An 11,880-nucleotide genomic window follows, 5' to 3' on the forward strand; every position below is an offset into this window, starting at 1 on the left:
ACCCTGTACATTATTCCTCTTCAGATAATAGTCTCATTCCCTTTTGAATGCTTCAACTGAATCTATCAGTGCATTCCAAACCCCAACCAATTGCTGCATAAAAAGGTTTCTCCTCGTATCACTTCTTTGACTAATTAATTTATATCTGTGCCCTCTGGTTTTCACTAATAGGAACTGGTTTTTCCTATCTACTCTGTCCAGCCCCTTCATGATTTTGAAAACCTGTATCAAATTTCCTCTCCACTTTCTTTTTATGGAAAACAGTCATAACCTCTCCAATCTATCTTCATAACTTAAGTTCCTCATTCCACAAACTATTCTCATCACCTTTTCTGCACCCTCCCTAATGCCTACTTCTTATAATGGAGTTCCCAGAATTGGACACAATACTCCAGCTGAGGTCAAACTAGTGACTTATACAAATTCAACATAACCTCCTTGCTCTTGTACTCTATGCCCCTATTAATAATACAATATGTATTATTAACTTCTCTCTCAACCTGTCCTGCCACTATCAATAATTTCTGCACATATACATTCAGGTCACTCTGTTCCTGCAGACCCCTTAGAGTTGCACCCTTTATTTTATATTGCCTCTCCATGTTCTTCCTATCAAAATAAATCACTTCACATTTCGCTGTACTGAACATCATCTGCCACCTGTCCGCCCATTCCACTAACTCGTTTATGTCCTTTTGAAGTCCTCACAACTTACAATGCCTCCAAGGTGTGTATCATCCGCAAACTTTGAAATTGTACCTTGTATACCAACTGGATCATTGATATGTATCAGGAAAAGCAAGGGTTTCACCACTGACCCTTGAGGAACTCCATGACAAACCTTCCTCCAGCATGAAAAACATCCATTAACCACTACTCTCTGCTTTCTATCATTCAGCCAATTCCCTATCATGTTGCTACTGTCCCTTGTATTCCATGAGATGTAACTTTGCTCACAAGTCAAGGGCAGAGCTGCTTTTGGAGGTGCATGTACACAACATTAGCAGTATTGACCTCATCAAGCCTCGCTGTGATCTCTTCAAAAAACTCCAGCAAGTTAGTCGAACATGACTTCCTCATAAGAAATCCATGCTGGCTTTCCTTACTTAACCCATATATGCCCATGTGACTATTAATTTTGTCCCAAATTATTGTTTCTAGAAGTTTCCCCAGCACCAAAGATAAACTGACTGGCCTGTAGTTGCTAGACTCATCTTAATTCCTTATATGAACAATGGTGTAACAATAGTAATTCTCCAGTCCTCCAGGACCACCCCCCACCTTGAGTCCAAGGAAGACTAGAAAATTACCAAATACATCTTTCTTTTTCAATTTTAAAACCATCCAGTGCCTGATTTACTTCATCTTTTACCATGGCCTGGATAGCATCTTCTTCCTCTATAAAGACAGGTGCAAAGTATTCATTTTTCTCTCCTTCTCAAATCAGCCTTTTAGTGGCCTTTGCTTGTTTCCAAAACACTCCTAAATGCTCATGATTGCCACTACATTTTGCCACATTATATCCTTTCCTTTAATTCTAATCATATCCTTAACCACCTTAGTAAGCAATAAATTGATCTTTGTGACTGAGTTTTTTTTAAACGGACTGACTTTTTGTTGAACACTTTAAATTGTTTCGTCAAAGGGACGTCACGGTAGCACAGTGGTTAGCACTGCTGCTTCACAGCTCCAGAGACCTGGGTTCGATTCCCGGTTTGGGTCACTGTCTGTGTGGAATTTGCACATTCTCCTCGTGTCTGCGTGGGTTTCCTCCCACTGTCCAAAGATGTGCGGGTTAGGTTGATTGGCCATGCTAAAATTGCCCTTAGTGTCCTGGGATGCATAGATTAGGGGGTAAATATGTAGGGATATGGGGGTAGGGCCTGGGTGGGATTGTGGTTGGTGCAGACTCGATGGGCCGAATGGCCTCTTTCTGCACTGTAGGGATTCTAAGAAATGTTTATTTACCACAAAACCTTTTACTCTATTTATCCAATGAATATTAGTCACCTTCCCCCTTTTATCTATATAAATGGCCTTATTTAAGTTGGAAGATTCTTGTTTTGGATTGGATATATCACTCAAACTTAATAAGGAATTCAATTCTATTATGTTCACTTTTTCCAGCAGATCTTTTATCATGTGATTACTAATTAACCATGCCTCATTGCACAATATTAGATGTAAAATGACATTTTCCCTAGTTGGTTCCACAATGTATTGCTCCAGCAAATTGTCACAAAAACCTTGTACAAACTTTTCTTCCAGATCACCTTTGCCGATTTGATTGGCATTGGCCTAGTCCATATGAAAATTAAAGTCCCACAATTATTACAATGCCTTGGTTACAAGCTCCAATTATTGCTTGCTGTTTCTCTGCCAAATGGTAAAATTGTTAAAATGCCTATAAATTACTCTCACCAGCATATGCTGGCCCTTGTTATTCCTAATTTCCACGCATACAAATCCCACATTCTGATATTCTGAACCAAGATCCTTTCTCCCTACTGTATATCATCCTTTACTGTCAGGACTAACCCTCCTCCTCTTCCATTCTGCCTGTCTCAGTAATGACAATTAGATTTAAACCATTTATCTTTATTTGTGGCACTAGGTTATCAATCTCCTTATGTATGCTTTACATATTCAGATCAAGAGCCTTTCATTTTATTTTTCTTCTACCGTTATGTGCATGGAGCTTATTCACTGATGCCCGATTATCACTAAACTCTCCCATTCTGCTCATCTTTATCCAAATCATTAGACTGTTCTATTGCCTTGACTTTTCTCATTAGACTTCTAAATCTCCCCTCAGCTGAACCCTTCCACCCATCTCTCAGTCTAAAGCCCTATTCACAGTCCTAGTTACAATTCTCCAGGACACTGATCCCAGCCCAGTTTAAGTGGAGCACATCCAGACAGAAAAACTCCCTCTTTCCCCAGTATAGGTGCCAGTAGTCTGAATCGAGCTCCTTCTTCCCAAATCCCAAAGGTGCATGGCTGAAGTAACAATCCAGAGGTTATTATCTTGGAGGTTGTGCATTTTAATTTGGAATCTCACTCCTCCAACTCTCTCAACAGAACATTATTCCTAGTTTTACATGTGTTGTTAGTTCCCACGTGGACAATGACGACTGAATCCTCCACTAGAGTTTGCCCCCAGCTGTAAGGAGATGCCTTTGAACTCTGGCACCAGGCATGCAGAACAACCTTCAGAATTCCCTAATCACATCCACAGAGATCGATATCTATCCTCTGACTATACTGTCCCACATCACTACCACATTCCTTTTCGCTCCTCCCACTTGAATGGCATCCTACACCATGATGCCAGGGTCAGTTTGCTCATCCACTCAGCAGTCCTTGTCCTTATACACGGAGGGAACAAGTGCTTTGTGCCTGTTGATCAAAGTCAAGGGCTGACATTCATCCATTAATACATGCTGGATCCCCACACCAGTCTGACTCTGTCAAGTCCGGAGCCTTGAGCTTTGATCAAATCTAAAGTTCTACTTATCAAAGGGTTGTCACGGCCTATCAGAACTAAGTGTTCAAGTAGCACTCCCTCTCTTGGTGCCCCATAACATCTGCGCCTTGGGACTCCAGCTCACTGATGTTGCTTATGCTGCAGGCAATCATTCACAGATATGGTTGCCAGGGATACACCACCTGCCCTGACAATGTTTGTCTAACCTTATTTCTAGTTACTAATGTAGTAAATTAAAGTATAGCACGTTACAGTCTCCTAGCTTGGAGATAAAACAAGGATAGAACAGTCACCAGCTACTGGAGGTGCGTCAAATTCTCAGTTTAACACTCGGTTGAGGAAACGCTCTGTTCCTGGGTTATTCTCTGTGATTCCCCATTCTATGCAATAACAAACACCGTCTAGTTACACAGAACTCACAGCCCCTTGAAGCTGTTCCGCATATCACAACTACTGGTTGCACACATTTCTATCATGCCTTCAAGTCCTACTTAAAAGCTACTGTATTATATTTAGCTTCCAATGAATCTGTTAGTTCCACCCTAAAAGCAGTCCTTTCAACAACAGTGTCCACCTCAAACCTTCTAAAATCAGACTTGTTGACCGATGGCTGCCCCTTGTTACCCACACAGACTTAATCCATTCCTCTGAGCCACCAAATCAAGACATCTTTTACCCCTTCTCTCTAACCCCAAAAGATACTGAGGTATTTCTTTCAATGTTTTAAATCTCATGGAGGGTAGAAAATTAATGTAGACTTGCATCCCCATTCCATCCCGATTTCCATGTCTTTTCACTCTCATCTCTCCAAGTCAACCACTTTTCACTCTGACCACCCATGCCTTTCCAATTGCTACACAAAGAACCTTACAGCACACATGGCGGCATTCGGCATCGTTCCTGTATCGGCTCTTTGAAAGAATTGCCCAATCGTCACAGCCTTTTCCCCATAATGCTGCAAGTCAGCCATCTTTACATACACGTCTAATTGCCTTTTGAAAGTTCCTGAGAAATCGGATTTCACCACTGTTTTAGGTAATGCATCCCATATCTTTACCCACCCTGTATGAATACTCTCATTTCACCTCTTGGTCTTTTGCCAATTACAACTGAGGAGGACATGGACAGACTGATGAAATGAGGCAACACATTCAAAATACAATTCAATGTGGATAAGTGCAATACTATGTACTTAGGAAGGAACAACATAGACAGACAGTGTAAACTAAGTGATATTGGTTTGAAGGGGATGCCAAAATTGTAATTCCAATACCCAAATCCAGTTAGATAAATAAACCAAAAAAGCAACGGTCCTAATACTGACACCTGGGGAACCCCACAATATACTTCACTTCAGGCAAAAAACATCTATTCACCACTACTCTTTGTCTCTTATCCCTCAACCAATTGCAAGCCTAAGTAACCATAACCTGATACATTTTCTCATCATCATTTTAAGCTCTTTACAGTGCTTTCTTTCGACAATCTCCCATTTTCTTATTGTTCTCAACCATGGGATTCTGTTCCAACAATCCTATAATCAGCCATGCCCTCCCCAATGCACCCAACATGCTCCAATACCAAAGAATGAATGAAAAGCACCCATGAATAAGTAACTGTCAGTAAACCAAGCAATTAGGTCTTAATTGATACAAAAGACAACCATTCATGAACCAAGTACAATAATTCCTTACTTAACTTTGTATTTGCATTCTTGAAAAGTGCAACTTTAAATGAAACTACATTAAGCAAATCAGATTTTTTTCATTATCAAAGCAGTAGTTAGGTTTTGTAGCACCTTTCTATTTAGAAAAAATATACCCTGTAAGGTGAAATACTGTAAATTTCTAAATTCCCACATTCTTAAAAGAAATAACTTTTAAAATAAGAAAAATATGTTAAATCTGGGATTGTCGGTGCAGGCTCGATAGACCGAATGGCCTCCTTCTGCACTGTAGGGACTCTGATTCTTTCTACTTATCTCCTGGTTGCCATCCCTCCCGCTCAATGTGAGTGCTTCATTGGAGCTGCAAAGGGCCCTTTCTAAACTACATGGAGCAACAGCTCGCTTTGCAGATTGCAAAAAAAGTGAGAATGTCCCTAGCTTTAGAAGTCGGGGATTTTTTAAAAATGTAGCTTTGCAGCAAATGACAATGGCAAACCCAGCCCTGTCGACCCTGCAAAGCATTCCTTACTAATATCTGGGGGCCTGTGCCAAAATTTGAAGAGCAACTCCACAAACAAATCAAGCAACAGCCTGACACAGACATACTCAGGAATCATACCTTAAAGGCAATGTCCCAAACATCACCATCCCCAAGTATGTCTTGTCCCACTGACAGAACAGATCCACCAGAGGTGGAGGCACAACAGTACTCAGTTGGAAGAGACTGGCGTCCCCCAGTCGACCTGTGGGATCGACTGAGTCGGTCAAACGTGGGCAAGGAAACCTTCTGTTGGTTACCACCAACTGCCTCCTTAGCTGATGAAATAGTACTTGTCCATGTTGAACTGCCAAGGACACCGAATGTAATCTGGGTGGGGGAATTCAACGTCCATCACCAGGAGTGACTCAGTAGCACCACTACTGAACTAGTCCTAAAGGCAATAGCTGCTAGACTATGCAGATCTGCAGTAGGTGGTGAAGGAAACAACTACTTGACCACTGCCTCAATCTGTTGCAGATACATCTGTTCATGGCAGTATTGGTGGGAGTGACCACCGCACTCCTTGTGGAGAGAAAGTACCATCTTCACATTGAGGATATCCTCCATTGTCTTGTGTGGCACCACCATTGTGCTCAAATGGGATAGATTTCAAACAGAACTAGCAGTTCAAAACTGGTCATCCATGGGGTGCTGTTGGCCATCAATAGCAGCATTGTATACAACCACAGTCTGCAATCTCATGCTCCACTCTAGATTACCAACAAGCCAGGAGATCGAGCCTGGTTCAATGAATAGTGCAGGAGGGCATGCCAGGACCTACACCAGGCATGTTTAATGTTACAATCCTGTTGCTGTTATAACCAGTTGGGAAGGTTCCAGAATGGAACCCAGGCTCAAAAGACCATAACTTTTACTTTTAAAAAAAAATAAAGTGTGGAGGAACAAAGTCACAGGGTCGCAAAATAATTTTTGGAACAAGAAAAAAAACATTAAACATGAAAAATTGGATTATTATACAATACTCCTTTACTCCCCACTAGTTTAATACACACAGATTTTAAGATTAACACAGATTACAAAGTATATCTTAAACTACAATAGTAATTGAGTTCTGCAGCACAGAAAGTGTCTATGCTGGCCATCAAATGGCGGCACGGTAGCTCAGTGGTTAGCACTGCTGCTTCACAGCTCCAGGGACCTGGGTTCGAATCCCGGCTCGGGTCGTTGTCTGTGTGGAGTTTGCACATTCTCCCTGTGTCTGCGTGGGTTTCCTCCGGGTGCTCCGGTTTCCTCCCACAGTCCAAAGATGTGTGGGCTAGGTTGATTGGCCATTCTAAATTGCCCCTTAGTGTCCCGGGGTGCATAGGTTAGAGGGGTTAGTGGTAAATATGTAGGGATATGTGGATAGGGCCTGGGTGGGATTGTGGTTGGTGCAGACTCGATGGGCCGAATGGCCTCTTTCTGCACTGTAGGATTCTATGATTCTAATCCTATTTTCCAGCACTTGGTCCATAGCCTTGCATGCTATGAAATTTCAAGTGCTCATCCAGATGCTTCTCAAATGTTGTGAGGATTCCCGCTCTACCACCTTTTCTGGAAGTGAGTTCCAGATTCTCACCATCCTCTGGGTGGAAAAGTTTTCCCCAAACCCCCTCTAAATTTCCTGCACTGTACCTTAAATCTATGCCCCCTAGTATTGACTCCTCTATGGAGGTGAAAAGTTTCTCCTATTTACACTATCAATATACCTCAATTTTGTACACCTCGATGAGGTTCCCCCCCCCTTGGCCTTCTCTGCTCTAAGGAAAACGACGACAGCCTCTCTGAAATGCTCCAGCCCAGGCAACATCCTGCTGAATCTCTTCTGCATTAGTGCAGCAGTCTCAGTAACACAAAGTCTCTTTAAGCACACAGATTGGCTGTGGTCAAATTCAGTGTGCTTTGAACCCAAGTTAGTGTCTGTGGATTTCTCCTCAGAACTCCCCCAGATGATTGCCACATGAGAATTTCCAAACTCCATGACCAAAACATGCTTTAAAATCTTATTTTATAATAATGCTTTCCATTAGTGGTTTGCTTTCCAAAATCCAGTCCAGGTTTTCAAAATTACTCTGTTAAACAAAGCTTCTGCTCCACTTTTAATAGTGGATCTAGTGTTCAGGTTTTACACTACCCCCTTTAGGATTTCTTTGTCTTGACTGCTGTACAAGCTGTTCACAATTGCTCTAACTTGCGATTCCCAGACTCTATTAAAATGGCATCAAATTTTTGGTTTACCTCTAAGTCTGCTTTCTCACTTTAAATCTGGTTACTGCAATTGTCTATAACTCAGAACACTTTGCTTATTCTTTCTTGAATTCTTCTGAACAATACCTTGGTCTCTGACTCCTGATTTCAATCATCTGAAGACATTCTCTCTGTCTCAATTCCCTGTTTTTCTGGACTACAATACGTTCTTTGGAAAGCCTGTCTTTTTGCAGCTCCGATCCTGTCCATTCTTTCTCCCAGTAAGAAGTTTAACAACACCAGGTTAAAGTCCAACAGGTTTATTCTTTCTCCCACCAGAGTTGAGAGATGTTCACTTCCAGGTGTCCTTCTTCAACTGCAATATATTCAGCTAAAACTAAAACCTAAAAGCTCTTCTACCTTACAAGCCCCCCAACTGCTAAGCAACTATTGCTAGTTTATTTAATCTTCATGCCATAGCTCTTTCTAAGCACACTAGAAACATAGTTGGAACTGAATCAACCCCCACACAGACAAACTCCTTTGTGCAGCAACCACAGATTTTATGCTTCTTTCCACAGAAACATTAAATTAAACCCACTTAAACCATATCTTATTTCTAATATTTATCAACACAAATATAAATCCCTTAAAACTCCTTTTGTTTTCCTAACACTAAAAATGAGGTGTCAATCTGGTGAAGCTACAACACAGGAATACTTGCATGCCAAACAGCAGAAGCAGAATGCGATAGACAGAGCTAAGTGATCATACAGCCAACAGATCAGGTCTAAGCTCTGCAGTGCTGCCACATCCAGTGGCGAATGGTGGTGGACAATTAAGCAACTATCAAGAGGAGGCTCCACAAATATCTCCATCCTCAATGATATCATATCACCCATCATATCAGTGCAAAAGACAAGGCTGAATTATTTGCAACTATCTCCAACCAGAGCTGCCGAGCAAATGGTCCACCTCCTCCTGATGTGTCCAGCATCACAGGTGACAGTCTTTAGCCAATTCAATCCATGTGATATCAAGAAACTGCTGAAAGCACTGGATACGGCAAAGGCTAGAGGCCCCGACAACATTCCAGCGATAGTACTGAAGACTTGTGCACCAGAACCAACTGCACCCCTAGCCAATCTAAACCAAGTACAGCTACAACACTGGCATCTACCCAGCAATGTGAAAAATTGCCCAGGTATGCCCTGTCCACAAAAAGCAGGAGAAATGCAATCAGCCAATTACTGACCCATCAGTCAGCTCTCAATCATCAGCAAAGTGATGGAAAGTGTAGTAAACAGTGCTATCAAGCAGCACTTACTCAGCGTTAATCTATTCACTGCATTCAGTTTGGGTTCCAGCAGAGCCTCTTGACTCCTGACCATTAGAGTCTTGGCTTAAATATGGATAAAAGAGCTAAACTCCAGAGGTGAGATGAGCAATTGCCCCTGACATCAAGGCAGCATTTGACTAAATGTGCAAGCAAGGAACCCTAGCAAAACTGGAGTCAATAGGAAATCAGGGGGAAAACTCTCCATTGATTGGAGTCATACCTGACACAAAGGAAGATGGTTATACTTGTTGGATGTCAGTCATCGGAGTCCCAGGATATCACTACAGGAGTTCCTCAAGGTATGTCTCAAGTCCATCATCCTCAGCTGCTTCATTAATGACCTTTCCTCCATCACAAGGTCAGAAATGGGGATGTTTGTTGATGTGCAACCATCAACTTGCAACCAATGTTCAGCACTATTTGTAATAATACAAATACTGAAGCAGTCTGTGCACATGCAGCAAGACCTGTACAACATCCAGTCTTGTGCTGATGTGTTGTGTGATTACTTGTCACACAAGTGCCAGGCAATGACCATGACCATCTCCAACAAGAGAGAAACCAACCATCTCCCCTTGCCATTTAATGGCATTACCACTGCTGAATTCCCCACCATCTACTTGTCTGGATGAATATCCCTCCAACAACACAAAAATTCATCATCATCCAGAACAAAGCAGCCCACTTGATTGGCACCCTATCCACCACCTTCAATATTCACTCCCTCTACCATCAACACACAGTAACAGCAGTGTGCGCCATCTACAAGATGCACTGCAACAATTCACCAACACTTCTTAGACAGCACCTTCCAAACCCAGGACCACTACCTAGAAGGACAAGGGCAACAGATGCAAGGGAGCACCACCACCACCATCTTGACTTGCTGACTTGGGACTATATGGCCATTCCTTCACTGTCACTGTGTCAAAATCCTAGAACTCTCTTCCTCACAGCATTGTGGTACCTAAACCACACGGACTGCAGTGGTTCAAGAAGGTGGCTCACCACCACTTTCTCAGCAGCAATTAGGGATGGGCAATAAACGCTGGCTTAGGTAGTGATACTCACATCCCATTATCTTTTTTTAAAATTGTTGTTTTGCCAAATTACAAGGAATATTTGGGAGGGGGGGCGATGAGAGGGAAGCTGCGAGTGGAAGAGTCAGGAAGGAAGCAGTGAATGGGAGGGTCGGTGAGCAAGAAAGGCATCAATTGGTTTGCGAGACGCTACGTCAGCCCCATCAATGCTAATATACAAATCCTGACAAAGTGCACATATCAGCCCCATTATATCGGTGACATTAAAGCAGAACAAATTAGAACCAGGACTTAATGTACCAAAAGCCGGAAAACTATTTTGTTATATTCAGCTCAAATTTCCTTTGCCTGGGTCAGGAGTATGCACTTAAAAATAATATTTATAATGTACACAACATGCTAGACACTCCCAGAGGAAAAAAAACAATTGTTGCATACAATTGGACAGAATTCCTTCAAGACACCCCCCAGCAATGCCCTGCATGCGAGTAAAATGAGCTTGAAACATTGTCTATTTAAAAGGAGAATTTTGGTCCTATTCCAAGTACACAAGTATATTCCATAGTAATAAATATTGATACTTCCTTCCAATGGTCTCAAGGCATCCATCTGGTACTCCTAGGCCCTCACAAACAGCCTTCTCAACTGTACTCCCAATCCCAGGGATCTGCCTTCTGCAGGTCTGGCACAAGATCCCCTCCCAATGCTTCAGACATTCCCACTTCCTCATTACTGTCATTCGCATTGTAAACTCTGATGCAGTGCTACCATAAGCTGGGAGCTCCCCTCTTCTTCATCCCAGTGCTCCAACGTCCCCACTCTCCAAATTCCAGAAGCCAAAATCCTTCACACTTCTGCCACTTTCTACTGAGTGCTGATGACAATAGCTTCTCTACTAATTCTCCCATATCTTACATTTGCCCCAACTCCCAACTGAAAAATATCTTGAATACCTGACTTCTGCCAGATCCAGGAATCATCCAGGAAGTCAATTGCCACTTCCAATGCTATCAAATTTTCAATTCTGCAGTAAATCTAATCCTGAACACCACCCTAATGCTAACTTGCTTCAAAGTAAAAATAAATGCAATTAAAAGAGCTGTGTTTACCATCCCAGGGAGATGCAGATAGTGTGGGAAATGCGTACTTATTTATCAAAGTAAAACAGTATTTAAATATTTTCCAAGAACTAATCACAACACACTTAATTCAAGAGGAGATCAAAGTATTAGTCCTGCACCTACCACTTCCGACACAAAATCTACACCACATATGGACTCAATTGGACAAGTGTCATATTCATAAAACAGTAACAAATTACAAGTGAACAAAGACGCCCTCTTTTTGTTTGCCATTTGAAAAAGGACATGCCAGTCTATGGAATTAACCCGCAGTGCATACTGTATTTTGCCTTTGGTGAATATTTTACCTTGCTTTGACTGAACCTACACCCACTTCTCCAGCAGCTGAAAAATATAACACCACTTAGCAGACTTCATCTTTTAGCCTCATTAAATCCATCACATTCTCTGACGTGTTCGATTCCTAATTCTCTAGACAATAACTACATTTCAAAAGTATTTCATCAACTGGCAGCCAACTTGCATAATTAAAGACCTT

The 11,880-nt window shown here is 41.9% G+C and overlaps 1 protein-coding gene across 2 annotated transcripts in view; it reads right to left on the reverse strand.

Moving 5' to 3' along the window:
- slc25a12 (solute carrier family 25 member 12) overlaps positions 1 to 11,880 on the reverse strand; it is a 122,364-nt gene that overhangs the window by 87,983 nt on the left and 22,501 nt on the right. The window lies entirely within an intron of this gene.

This window comes from Mustelus asterias, chromosome 14, assembly GCF_964213995.1.
Source record: "Mustelus asterias chromosome 14, sMusAst1.hap1.1, whole genome shotgun sequence".
Lineage (NCBI taxonomy): Eukaryota > Metazoa > Chordata > Chondrichthyes > Carcharhiniformes > Triakidae > Mustelus > Mustelus asterias.